The sequence below is a fragment of the Oratosquilla oratoria genome, chromosome 1 (genome assembly GCF_046742065.1).
Source record: "Oratosquilla oratoria isolate Oo_2021 chromosome 1, ASM4674206v1, whole genome shotgun sequence".
NCBI classification, from domain to species: domain Eukaryota; kingdom Metazoa; phylum Arthropoda; class Malacostraca; order Stomatopoda; family Squillidae; genus Oratosquilla; species Oratosquilla oratoria.
Genome location: NC_134777.1, coordinates 117,923,731 through 117,938,730, shown reverse-complemented (window position 1 = coordinate 117,938,730; position 15,000 = coordinate 117,923,731). Strand labels below are relative to the sequence as shown.

General features: G+C 34.3%; 2 protein-coding genes across 2 annotated transcripts in view; one reads left to right on the top strand and one right to left on the bottom strand.

Moving 5' to 3' along the window:
- The window catches only part of LOC143025561 (uncharacterized), a 25,472-nt gene extending 11,217 nt beyond the window's left edge, over positions 1-14,255 (bottom strand). The window contains exons 1-2 of the mRNA XM_076185446.1: positions 13,650-14,255; positions 13,050-13,193 (exon numbers count right to left, since the gene is read on the bottom strand). The gene's annotated coding sequence lies outside the window, so the exon portion shown is untranslated. The remainder of the gene's footprint in view (positions 1-13,049; positions 13,194-13,649) is intronic.
- The window catches only part of Glut1 (Glucose transporter 1), a 490,886-nt gene that overhangs the window by 443,248 nt on the left and 32,638 nt on the right, over positions 1-15,000 (top strand). The gene's annotated exons all lie outside the window — the stretch shown is intronic.

The following is a 15,000-nucleotide window of genomic DNA, read 5'->3' as shown; positions in this document are numbered from 1 at the left end:
GTTTCAATACCTGATAATAACAGCACACTTCCTACACTTACTGATACATGATACATTTTTATAACTAACCATATATTTCTTTATTATATCCTCCTTCACATATATAAGTTTTGAAAAGTATTTACATACAATAATACAGTTTAATACATATACAATCTATTTATTTTATTTGCAGAGTAATTGGGTGTGTGTATGCACAGGTACATATGTATGAGTGCATATGTGTGTGTGTGTATTTACCTAGTTGTATCTTACAGGAAGGGGAGCTATGCTAGTCATATCCCATTTTGTATCTCACAGTGTCTAGTTTGCTCTTAAATTCATGTATGGTTTTTGCATACACTATTATTTTGTCCAGTTTGTTCCAGATCTCTACCACTTTATGTGGAAAACTGTTTTTTTTTTCAGGTCTCCTCTGTAACTATCCTTTTTGAGTTTTTTTCATGTCCTCTTATATTTCTCTTATTCTCAAATTAACAAGTCCTCTCTATCAAGGACTTCTGTGCCTTTCATGATTCTGTAGATGGTCAGTAGGTCACCTCTTTCTCTTCTTTGTTCCAAAGTCAGTAATTTCAATTTACCAGTCTCTCCTCATATAACAGGTTTGAAAATGCCAGGGCCATATTAGTGGTTGCTCTCTGGATCCTTTCAATTTTCTTTATATTCTTTTTAGTACTGGGTGACCATAGTGTCACAGCATACTCCAGTCTAGGCCTTATTAGTGTGACTAATATTCTTTTAAAACATTTCTTCATCTAAATAGGTAAAAGCCACCTTTATTGATTTTAACAAGTTGTACAAATCTCCAACACTTGTTTATTTGTTTATCAGGGGACAGGTCATTTGAGATAATTACTCCCAGGTCTTTTTCAGATCCCACTTTCTTCACTTTTTTTGTTCAAATTATATATTGTCCTGATATTCTTTTTTACTTTTTCCAAACTCCATTATGCTACATTTCTTAATGTTAAAGTCTACTTTCCGCTTCTGACTCCATTTCCAAACCTTGTTTAGATCTCTCTGTAGTGATTCACAATCTGTTTATTTTCACTTTCCTCAACAATTTAGCATTGTCCACAAAGAAGCTCATGTAACATTCCACATCTTCATGTCATTCACATAAATAGTAAACATTATTGGAACCAATACTGATCCCTGTGGAACTCCACTAATTACCTCCTCCCAACCTGAACACTTTTCTCTGAGCACTACTCTCATTTTTCTACCATGTAAGAAATCCTCCTTCCAGTTTAGTAATTTACCTTGTATCCCTCCTATGTTTTCCAATTTTTTAAATATTTGTGTGGTACTTTGTTGAAGGCTTTTAGTAAGTCTAGGAAAGCACAATCAGCCCATCCATCCCCTTCTTGTACTATATTAGTCTTGTGTAGAAACAAATTAAATTTGTAGCACATGATCTTCACTGTCTGAATCCAAATTGTCTCAAGTTTATTATATTGTTTTTTCCAGGTGTTTTATCCATTTATTCTTGATCCTCTTTTCACAAATTTTGGTTACAGTGCTTGTACGGGAGACCAGTCTGTAATTTTTTGGTTCTCCTTTGTTTCTTCCTTTATATATTGGTACAACATTGGCATTTTTCCAGTCCTTTGGTATTTTTCCTTCTTTGAGGGAGCAACTTATTATGTTGTATATTTTGTCCATTAGTTCTTCTTTACATTCTTTTAGTATCCAATTTGCAATTCTGTCTGGGCCATGTGATTTCCTAATGTCAAGGTTTGTTAATTGATCCATTATTTCTTTTTGTGTTATTGTTATTTCCCTCATGGGGGGAGATCGCACTTCACTTCCTTCATCCCAATGCTGTACTTTTTCTCTAGTGAAAACCAACTTGAAGTGATTGTTCATGACTTCAGCCATTTCTAGATCTTCTGTGTATTCTGTATTTCTGTGGTGTAATTTTACCATTTCCTGTTTATTTTTAAGTTTACTATTCACATATCTATAGAATAGTTTGGGTTGATCTTTACATTTTTTCTTTGTCTTTTTTATAGTTTCTTTTTTCCTCTTTGCACACTTTTACATATTCATTTCTATGGTTGATATATATTTGCCATTTCCAGGTTTTTTTTACTTTTCTCCATCTTTTTCAAGCTTTATCTCTTCTATCTTCCACCTCACTGCATCTTCTGTTAAACCAGCACTTAATGTGCACCTCTTGTTTCTGTCTTGGTATGTATTTATTCACTCCTTCATTATTGATTTCCATCAAAATCATCCATTTCTCTTCCACTTTTGTCTCTTCAGTGTAGAATTGTTCCCAATTTGCATTTTGAAAGAATTTCTTAAGTTTGGTTTTAAGATGGAAATTATATATGTATATATGTATATTATATATATATATATATATATATATATATATATATATATATATATATATATTCTAATGCAGACCTGACTTTTTCTTCAAGTTCTTAGGTCATCTTTATAGAGTAGTGATGTAAGGGAAGATCATGGATGGTTTCCCACACTGAATATGTTTGGTGTGAAAGTAAGCACATTGTTATGTCTGGAAAAGTTGCTTGTTGTTTGTGTTTGGGAAGCTGTCTTGTGGAGCGTTTAGTGGGAGTTTAGGATAGGGAGTTGTTCTAGTATTTTTTTTTTTTATCTACTATTTGTGTGTGCAATCATATTAGGTAGTGTGCATAAATGTCACCTGCCAGTATGTAATTTGTTTGGTCATTGTCATGTTGCAACTGGGAAGAGCATCCATAGGAATTGATGTGGAGTGTTATATAGATGTTTATGATTTTTTTTCTTGGATTGCAATTTCTGTTGGAGTGTCTGTCATAATTCAGTTTCTTTTGTTTTGTCAGAAAAAGATGTGCTGTTGTGTATCAGTGGTATCAGTCTTTGTGCTGAGCTTTGTCTTCCTTGATTGTAGCGTATTCAGTGACTGTGGTAGTGTAATTTGAGGTGTTAGCTTGGTTTCCTGTAAGGTGTGTCTATGTAGGAGTTACAGTTCTGTGTGTTTCTTTGTAATGCTATTAATATCTATTTTTGTTAAAATTCAAATGTCACTTTTGCGTTTGGAGTGTTTCTGGGTGTAGGTGTAGGTGTGTGCTAGCTGAAGGTTCAGTTCCTTGTGTACTGATTGACATTTGTAACATGTATAAGATGGCTCCAAGAATTGCATACATGTTATTGGATCAATATGAGTAATTCATGGGTTTTGTGCACAGTTGACATCGTAGGGATCCAAGATGGGTTTGATGCCACCAGCAACGTGCGGAAAGGCAGATGTCAGAGTAATGACCTCTATATATGAAAAAAAGTAGTGAAGATAGCTCAGAAGGAAGTGAAGGAATTATGGAGAGTTTTTAGGTCTATTCTGGAGACTAGGTACCAGGCCTTCAGGGCTGTAGTGGAGAATCTTACATGGACTTTGTGTGGGAGGTTCATGCTTGATCATATTGCTGTTGATGTGATAATGCTTCTTGGTTTTGTGTCCGGTTCTCCAGCAGCAGCTCCTTGGGCAGGCTTCACATGTTGGTGCCTATATGCAAGTGTCCAAACACAGACATATGCATATATACATATATATATATATACATGTACATATACATATACCTATATATATAAATATATATATATGTATATATATATATATATATATATATATATATATCACAACAAAGATATGTCGTACCACATTTGTAAAATAATACTGATGACCCACTTTCGGAGAAGAATAAGCGAAGATATAGAGATCTGTATATTTCGATCACTTACTGTGAACCTCTTCAGCAGATATGATATATATATATCTGCTGAAGAGGATCACAGTAAGTGATCGAAATATACAGATCTCTATATCTTTGCTTATTCTTCTCCGAAAGTGGGTCATCTGTTATATATATATATATATATATATATATATATATTATATATATATATATATATATATATATATATATACATATTTAGAAAGTAGGAGGAAATGGAGGAGTGGCATAATATAGAAATCTTAGGTCCAAGTGTCAGCCCATCCCTCCAGATGGAGATGAGGGTGTTGATCATAGATGTACCACAGGGAAATTATTCTCTCTGACAAATGTCTTGCTGAACCACATCATGCATGTATCCGTTGCTGATCCTTAAATATATATATATATATATATATATATATATATATATATATATATGTATATATTATATATATATATATATCAGATATATATACATATATATTATATATATATCATATATATATATATATATATATATATCATATATATATATATCATATATATATATATATATATATATATATTATATATATATATATTATATATATATATATATTACTGTATATATATATATATATATATACTGTATATATATATATATATATGTGAGTGTGTGTGTATTTATTCATTTACCAAGTTCTATTTACTCATTTTTAGTATACAGGAAGGAAGCAATATTCGTTATGTTCTGTCTCCTATTCTCCAGTTTTTATCATATCCAACCTCAAATTCATGTACAGTTTCAACTCAATTTATATCCTTGATTTTCATTTATCATATTTAGATTTGAACTAATGTTTTGCTTGAGGTTAGGCTCTATCACCTAAGCTATTCCACATATGTATCTATATAGAATGTGTGTTTATATACCTAGTTGTATCTTACAGGAAGCTGAGCTATGCTCGTTGTGTCCCATCTCTGTATCTTGCAATGTCTAATTTGTCCTTAACTTCATGTAATGTTTTTGCACCCACTATTGTTTCATAAAGTGTGTTCCATACATCCATCACTCTGTGGGAAAAGCTGTTCTTCTTCAGATCTCTTCTATAACTGTCCTTTTTGAGCTTAGTTTCCTTCCATGTCCTCTTGCGTGTGCATGTGTGTGTGTTTGTATATATTTACCTAGTTGTATCTTACGGGAAGGGGAGCTATCCTCATGGTGTCCCATCTATGTATCTCATAGTGTCTAGTTTGCTCTTAAATTCATGTACAGTTTTTGCACACATTATTTTGTCCAGTTTCTTCCAGATATCCACCACTCTGTGTGGAAAACTTTTTTTTTTCAAGTCTCTTTTATAACTATCTTTTTTGAGTTTCTTATAATGTCCCCTTGTATTTCTCTTATCCCAATTTAGTAAGTCCTCTCTGTCAAGGACTTCTGTGCTTTCCATGATTCTGTAAATGGTCAGCAGATCACCTTTTTCTCTTCTTTGTTCCAAAGTTGGTAATTTCAATTTACCCAGTCTCTCCTCATATGACAGGTTTGAAAGTGTTGGAGCCATTTTCATGGCTATTCTCTGGATTCGTTCAATTTTCTTTATATTCTTTTTGGTACTGGGTGGCCATAGTGTCACAGCATACTAGTCTAGGCCTTATTAGTGTAACTAGTATTCTTTTAACAATTTCTTCATCTAAATAGGTAAAAGCCACCTTTATTGATCTTAGCAAGTTGTAAGATTCTCCGACAATTTTGTTTGCCATTTTTTTCTGCTTTTTCTCTTAAGTACCTAATCAAACCATATTTTTCTTTTAGCCTATATACTACAATAAACTTTTTTCTATCCACCATATCCCGGACCCAATTTTTTTTTTTTTTTTTTTTGTTTTTGCTTTTTATTACTTGAATAATTGTGTCCTTTGCATTTTCCTGCATCTGTTGTTGTACTATTTCTTTAAAAACTATTTCTTCGTTTTCTGTTTTCATTCCATTTCTTAATTTTCTACAAATTTTCCTCACCTAAGATTTCTTCAGTTCTTAGTCATTTCTTGTATTTTGTAATTCACAACTTTTTTAAATTCTTACTATTGATAGTTTCATTATTTTTCATCTTTTCATTTTCTATTAGTTCTTTTTTAATCCCCTTAACTAGTTATTTATTTCAGAATTTTTATTCTTTAGTTCACATATCTCTCTACTGACTTCAAAGTAGTCTTTCCTTAGAATCACAATCTCTTTCCTTAATTCCATGAATTCTCTTTCCCATTAGTGTCTATTAAAATTTATCTCCCTTTCCATGTCCATGATTCTACTCAAATTTCTTTTTTCTTACTTACCAATGCCAGAAATTAGGTTATCACCGTACAATCTACCAATCCCCTCTTGGGGTTTCAAAGCCTCTATTTACATTTATTTTTGGTATAGCGCCTCCAGAGGGCTTTGCATTTAGGTCAACATTCGAATCAAACTCGTCACTGTTTTCTCCTCGTCTGCCTTGGTTCCCTTGCATTTTCTCACAATAGACATGTTCAACACTGCACAGAGATCATTTTGAGCAACCATAAGTACTCCCCCTACCACTCAATACAACCCAGGCCTCTTGCTTTCCTTACACTGTTGAGAATATTTGTCTTATTCAGCAGCTTACAGAATTCTAGTTGACAGTTGTTGACAGCTCACTGGTGTGTATTTACCTAGTTGTATTATACGGGAAGGGGAGCTATGCTCTTAATGACCCGTCTTTGTATCTCTCAGCATCTAGTTTGTTCTTAAATTCTTGTATGCACACACTATTGTTTCATCCAATTTGTTCTAGACATCCACCACTCTCTGTGGATTTTTTTTTTTTCGATCTCTTCTATAACTATCCTTTTTGAGCTTCTTTTCATGTCCTCTTTGTTTTTCTTTTATCCCACTTTAATAAGTCTTCTCTGTCAAGGATTTTCATGCCTTTCATGATTCTGTAAATGGCCAATAGATCTCTTTCTCTTCTTTGTTCTAGGGTTGGTAGTTCCAGTTTAGACAATCTTTGTAATGACAATTTTGTGTGTATTTACCTAGTTGTATTTTGCAGGAGGAGAGCGATGCTCATAGCAACTCACAGTTGTATCTTTCTGCATCCAGTTTTTTCTTAAAATCATGTATAGTTTTAGCATTCCTCTTTCAGTTTTTTCCATGTATCTATTACTTGTGTGGAAAGCTGTTTTTTTTTTTTTTTTTTTTTTAGATCTCTTCTTTTGTATTTCTTCTGTCCCATTTTAGTAGGCCATCCCTATCAAGGATTTCCATCCCTATCAAGGATTTCCATCCCTTTCATAATTCTGTAGATGGTTATCAAACCACCTCTTTCTCTTCTCTGTTCTTGGGTTGAAGTTTAGTTTGTCCAATCTTTGTTTGTATGTCAAATTGCAAAGTGTTGGTGCCAACTTTGTCATTTCTCTTTGAATTCTTTCCAGTTTCTTTATGTTTTTTTTGGTAGTGGGTATCCATAGAGATGCTGCATACTCCAATTTTGGTCTTACCAGTGTAACTAGTATCTTCTTTACCATTTCCTCATCCATGTAGTCAAAGGCCACTTTCATTGATCTTATCAAGTTATAAGTTTCTCCAACTATTTTGTTAACATGTTTGTCTGGTGTCATGTCGTTTGAGATAATTACTCCTAGGTCCCTTTCTGAGTTTACTTTTATAACTTCCTTTGTACCAATTTTATATTGACCCGAGATTCTATTTTTGCTTTTTCCAAATTCCATTATACTACATTTCTTAATGTTGAAATTCACTTCATTCTGTGTGTGTATCAAACTGTTGCAAAGGTATATAATGAAATTTAAATATCGCATTAGAATTGTTGTAAAATTTTGTAATATACACAGATATATTGTTGAGAAATACATATATGTATTAATCAGAGGTAATGCATATATGAATAATACTTAGGTATTACTGCTAAAACATACATAAATACATACATGTACATATATACATAGATATGTTTATGTAAATACCCATGCATATATACATATATACACATGTACAAATGACAACATATGTACAGATATACATATACATAATTCTAATGTAAAAAATGTACAACCACAATGCACATTAAAGTTTTCATATATAAACACTTCCTAATAAAGAATATACTTCAAAATTAACTTCAGCTTAAAATTTGCATATATATATATATGTATACACATACATATTTAAATTACCCAGTTATATGACTCATATGAACTTAATGAGTAAATATACGGATACATTATCTATAAATGTGTGTGTGTATGTGTGATTCACCACGGTCTTGAATTACATGTTGGACTTGTGATCGACAGCTATTACCCTTCAGGAAGAGAGCTCGGAGCTCATATATGACGATCTATGGGTAATGCTGTGACCTCACTCACTCTCACTCACACACACACACACACACACACACACTCACGCGCACACACACACACACACACACACACACCTCACAACCCACAAGAGTTGGAGTAACAACTCGCAGCACAGTAATAATGAAATTATTTCAACCTTGGGCAGGATTTGAACCCAGACTGCTGTAGTGGCAGCTGCAAATGCTACCACTGTGCCATTGAGTGTGCATGTGTGTGGATGTAGTCTGTGTATATTTTTTGTGTCTATGACTTCAAGAATTTGTGTGTGTTATGGTACTTTAGTATGGTCACATAAATATATATATATATATATATATATATATATATAAATATATATATATATATATATATATATATATATATACAGGCCCCTCACATGGGGGGGCAAGAGGGCATATGCCCTGGGGCAGCACATTTAGGGGGAGTGGTAATTCTAGTCTGGATGTCACCCACAAGGCTGACAAAATAATTATAATAAAAAAGGTCAAAGGAGCCCCGAATATTTTACCACAATATATGATTTTTCTGTTAGAATCAACAGAATATGAAATATTTTTCCCTTATCCTTTCTGCAATAGGAACATTAAATAACATTTTTAAAACCTGTTTATTTCACAAGCCAGTAGCTATAATAGGCATTAAGGAATGGTGGCAATGGGAAGGGGTGATAGGGGAAGGGGGGGTTACTGAGAACTTTGCTCTGGGGCGGCACTTTATATATATATACGGTATATATATATATATATATATATATATATATATATATATATATATATATATATATATATATATATATATATATATATATATATATATATATATGTACAGGGAGTCTTGGTTTACAATGATGCTGGTAGAGCTTTTCTCTGTACATTTCTTTTTGCTGTTTTCTTACATTTTTCTTTTTTATAGAAAGAACTAGTTAGTAAGTGCATTGGAGGAATATGTCTCATGCAATGATAGACTGAAAGTTGTGTGCCACTTACCATTCATACTTTCATTTATCATCTATTTATTTATTTATTTATTTATTCATTTGTTCTTTTTTTTTTTGTCCATTATGGCTCCCACGCATAAGGCAGACTCTTCTGATGACAGTACATCAATAAAAGGAAAGAAATTACCATGAAAGGTGCTTATATAGGCTGGTTCTGACCTATGCCAAAAATCAGTTTGTGATGTGGCATACCAATAGAACTCTGCTGTAACTCAAGCACATCATATATATATATATATATATATATATATATATATATATATAAATACAAATACATACATATGTACATACACAGTATATTAGATATGTATTTATTTATCCATATGACTTGTTCCTCATTGTTTTACTATCTCCATGGTTATGAGCCCAGTAGTCATATTTCCAAGGAAGTCTACGTAATCAAAATGGGAGTTAAAAAATAATTAAAAGGATAAGGAGAAGGAAATCAATTTCCTTGGTACCTGTGTCTTCTATACCATCAGCTAGGGTAGAAAGGAATCATTCATTCTACAAAAGTCCCTCATAGGAGTCCTAGAAAAGTGCATAGTTCAACTTATATATATTGACCCAATATTCTATTTTTGCTTTTTCCAAATTCCATTATGCTACATTTCTTAATGTTGAAGTTCACTTCACACTTCTGACTTCATTTCCAGACTTTGTCCTGGTCTTCTTGAAAAGATTTGCATTCTTCCTCTGTACTTACTTTCTTTAGTAGTTTTGCATCATCTGCAAAAGGTTCATATAACATTCCACACCTTCATCCATGTCATTTATATAAATAGCAAACATTATCGGAGCCAATACAGAGCCTTGTGGGACTCCACTTATCATTTCTTCCCAATTTGAGTTCTTGTCTCTAAGTACCACCCTCCTTTTTCTCCCATTTAAGAAATCTCTCATCCATTCCAATAACTTGCCTTATATTCCACCTATCATTTCAATTTTTCTTAGTAGCTTTTTGTGTGGTACTTTGTCAAAAGCCTTTTTTTTAAGTCCAAGAAAGCACAATCTGCCCATCCGTCTCTTTCTTGTATTATTTCTATTAATCTTGAGTAAAAGCATATTAAGTTTGTGGTACATGATCTTCCATTTCTAAAACCAAATTGTTTAGGATTTAGTATTTTGTTCTCTTCCAAGTGTTTAATCCATTCATTCCCAATAACTTTTTGGTATATTTTTAGTGCTGTGCTTATAAGGGATACCGGTCTATAGTTTGTTGGATTTTCTTTGTCTCCTTTGTATATTGGTACAATATTTGCATTTTTTCAATTATGTGGTACTTTTCCTTCTTCAAATGAGAAGTCAATTATCTCGTGTATTTTGTCCGTTAGTTCATCTATACACTCTCTCAATATACAGTTTGCAATTCCATCTTGCCCATGAGACTTTCTGATGTCTACGTTTTTTATTTGGTCCCTTATTTCTTTCTGTGTGTGGGTAAAAGTAAGGTGATGAGATGTACAAGGGGTGAAAGTGGCAGTAGACTAGAAGTGAGCATTAAGGGAGAGTGACTGGAGGAAGTGGATAGTTTTAGATACTTGGGTGCGAATGTGGCAGGAAAAGGTGGAGTGAAGGTGGAGGTAGAATGTAGATTGAGAGAAGCGAGTAAATGCCTTGGTGGATTAAAAAGTGTAATGAGGAATAGACATTTGGGAATGGATACTAAGAGGAGACTGTATGAAGGAGTGATTGTGCCAACAGCACTGTATGGAGCAGAAACATGGAACATAAGAGAGGAAGAGAGAAGGAGTTTGAATGTGTTTGAGATGAGGTGTCTGAGAAGTATGATGGGGGTTACTAGGCTAGATAGAGTGAGAAATGAGGGGGTGAGGAGGAGGACAGGGGTGGAAAGGGAGTTGGGAGATAGGGTTGATGAAAGAGTATTAGGATGGTTTGGACACATGGAAAGAATGAGTGAAGAAAGACTAGTAAAAGAGGTATGGAAGGCAGATGTGGAGGGAGTGAACATGAGGGGACATCCTAGGATGAGGTGGATGGATGGGGTGAAGGGGGCTTTGGGGAAGAGGGGAATGTCTGTTGAGGAAGGATGGGAGAGGACAGAAGACGGGTGAATGGAGAATGGTTGTATATGGATGAGTTTGTGATGCATGAGGTGGAATGGGTGGGGGGATGGGGGGTGAGGTAGTATGTGTGAGCAAAATTTGACGCAGCCCGAAGGGATTTCTCCCTGTCTTCTCCTTTTATGCATGGGGGGACGGAGAGGGGGAGTCGCCGATTTAATGAAGCGGCCTTGCTGTGGATGTGCTGTGTCTTGCGACACTGCTTCTGACCCAGGGCAGTGGACAAGGTGCAGGGATGACCCGTCATCCGGGAGGTGCTAAGATAAGAGGGAGGATGGAGGAGTGTGGAGTGTATTCAGGGATGGAATGGGTGGGAATGATTTTATGCCTTTTCCTTTTTGGCTACCTCCCTTGTAGGGGGGAAAAAGCCTTGGTATATGTATGTATGTATGTATGTGTGTGTATTTACTTAGTTGTATTTTACAGGAAGGGGAGCTATGATCATGGTGTCCCGTCTCCATATCTCGTTTTATCTAGACTGTTTTTAAATTCGTGTATCATTTTTGCACACACCACATTCTCATCTAACCTGTTCCAAATGTCTATTATCCTGTAGGGAAAGCCATTCTTTTTCAGGTCTCTTCTATAATTGTCTTTCTTGATTTGTGTGTGTGTATTTACCTAGTTGTATTTTACGGGAAGGGGAGCTATGCTCGTGGTGTCCCGTCTTCATATCTCATTTTATCTAAACTATTTTGAAATTCATGTATTGTTTTTGCATACACTACTTTCTCATCTAACTTGTTCCAACTGTCAATTACTCTGTGAGGAAACTGTTCTTTTTCAGATCTCTTCTATAGCTGTCTTTCTTGATTTTCTTTCCGTGTCCTCTTGTATTTCTATCATCCCATTGTGAGTGTATGTGTGTATGTATTTACCTAGCTGTATTTTACAGGTAGTGGAGCTATGCTCGTGGTGTCCCGTCTTTATATCTCATTTTATCTAAACTATTTTTAAATTCATGTATTGTTTTTGCACACACTACTTTCTCATCTAACTTGTTCCAAATGTCTATTACTCTGTGAGGAAAGCTATTCCTTTTCAGATTTCTATAGCTGTCTTTCTTGATTTTCTTTGTGTCCTCTTGTGTTTCTTTCATCCCATTTTATTAGATCCTCTCTATCAATAATTTCTATGCCTTTCATGATTCTGTAAATTATTTCAGCCCTGGCCAGGATTCGAACCCGGACCGCCGTAGTGACAGTCGGGGACTTTATCAATCGCGCCACCGAGTCGTGTGTGCGTGTGCGCATGTGTGTGTGTATTTACCTAATTGTAGTATACAGGAAAGGAGCGACACTCGTTAGGTCCCACATCCTATTCTCTATTCTTTTATTAAACCTAGACTCAAATTCATGTACAGTTCTAACTTAATCTATATCCTTGATTTCCAATTATCATATAGATTTGAACTCATATTGTTTGAGCTTGAGCTATATCACCTTCTAAGCTAATCTACATTTTTATACATCTATATGGAAAACTGCATTTCTTCACAACCTGTTAAACCCCTCACATCTTTAATCAAGAGATTTCTTTTGTCAATGCAATCTATCCCCTTTAGTGACCTGAATATTGTAATCATATCAGCTCTTTCTCATCAATCTTTCAAAGTTTGCAGACCTAGTGTTACTAATTTTTCCTTATATGGTTTATCTACCATGCTGGGGACCAGTTTGGTTGCTTATATCCTTCACTCTGTGTGGGGGCGGTGTGCGTATGTATATTTACCTAATTATATTCACCTAATTGTAGTATACAGAAAAAGAGCAACGCTCGTCAGATCCTGTCTCCTACTCTCTAATGTGTGTTTGTGTGTAGAGTTAGTTGAAGTGTTTTTAAGCCAGTTTCACATACCTCAAAGTATTTCAGCTGTATTTTTTGTCATAGGAATTCCAATACAGTGAGGAGATTGGTTGTCCTCTCTTTATCCTGTATCCTGACAAACTGTGACTGCTATTCTTTCACTTCATGGAGATAATAAAGCTACATCATGCATGTCTGGAAAATAAAGCAGGTCATTAGATATACAATGTATGTATGTATGTATGTATGTATGTATGTATGTATGTATGTATGTACGTGTGTGTGTGTATATATATATACGTATATATATGTATATACATGTATATATATATATAGATATATATATATATATACATATATATATATATATATATACATATATATATATATATATATATACATATATATATATATGTATATGTATGTATGAAAGTGACAGTTGCCAACAAGTCTATTGAAATAAACATCATGTGAGAACAAAGCCTTTATTAGTACAAAATTTCACTTGTTACAGTGACAATATCTGTAGAAAAATTTTGAAAGCAGCCTTCATACAAGGAACGAACACAATTGAACAAAATATGGCCATGTTTACTATCTTACCCCAACTAATTCCTTTAATACCCACTGTCAACAAAATTTTAAGCTTACCCTAGTTGCCCTCCAAAAACCCCTTTTCCTTTTCAAGGTTGTTGTTCACCTTGTTGTTCATCTTCGTTGATAGCACGAACTAGCGCTGGAATAAAACTTTTCCATTGCGCACGTTTCAAAATGCGATGGACGCTTGATTTTGTCATGCCTGCTTCACGTGACAGTTGACGAACAGATTTTCGTGGGGAATTTTGAACATTAGCAATAACATCTTGCTCTTTAGTTGGGCTTGTCGATGTTCTTTTTCGTCCTGAATGTTTTTTTCTCATGCACTGGATGGTCCCATGATTCTCAAAGTTATCTACAATTTGTGAAATGGTGACGCGTGTTGGGGCATCTCTGTGGAACTCACGCGTAAAGCGTCTTGCCACTTCAGCTTTATTTTCACATTTCCAGAATGTTTTCAGAACAAAATTTTTTTGCTCGAACGTAAGCCCAGTATCTGCCATTCTTACTCCAAAATCAAATCTGAAATAGAAAAAAAAAATTATTAGCTATTTAAAATCAAAGAGTGTATACATTATTTTGGGACACCCTGTATATATATATATATATATATATATATATATATATATACATATATATATATATATATATATATATATATATATATATATATATATATATATATATATATATATATATATATATAAATATAAATATATACAAATACATGCAAACACAGCTTTCCACACAGAGTGGTGGATGTCTGGAACAAATTGGACGAAACAATATTGTGTGCAAACACTATATGTGAATTTAAGAATAAACTAGATGTTGCGAGATACATAGCTCCCTTCCCATATAATACAACTAGGTAAATACATGTACATATGTGTGTGTGTGTGTGTGTGTGTGTGTGTGTGTGTGTGTGTGTGTGTGTGTGTGTGTGTGTGTGTGTGTGTGTGTGTGTGCGTGTGTAAGGTCACAGCATTACCCATAGATCAGTCGTATATGAACTCTGAGCTCTCTTCCGGGAGGGAAAGAGCTGTTGATCATGAGTCCAACATGTGATCCAAGACCATAATGAATCATACACAATGGACAAAATGATAGTGTGTGCAAAAACCCTACATGAATTTAAGACCAATTTAGATACTGTGAGATACAGAGACAGGACACCACAAGCATAGCTTCCCTTCCCGTAAAATACAACTAGGTAAATACAAACACACACACATATATATGAACACACACACACATACACATACACACACACACACACACACACACAATGGGAGCAACAACAGGACATCAGCAAAAGTTTGCATGTGACAGTTACAAGTGGGTTAAATGTGCAGGATTGTATCTTGCATCCAGTAGGAATTGATCTCTTATTATGAGTGGGTGG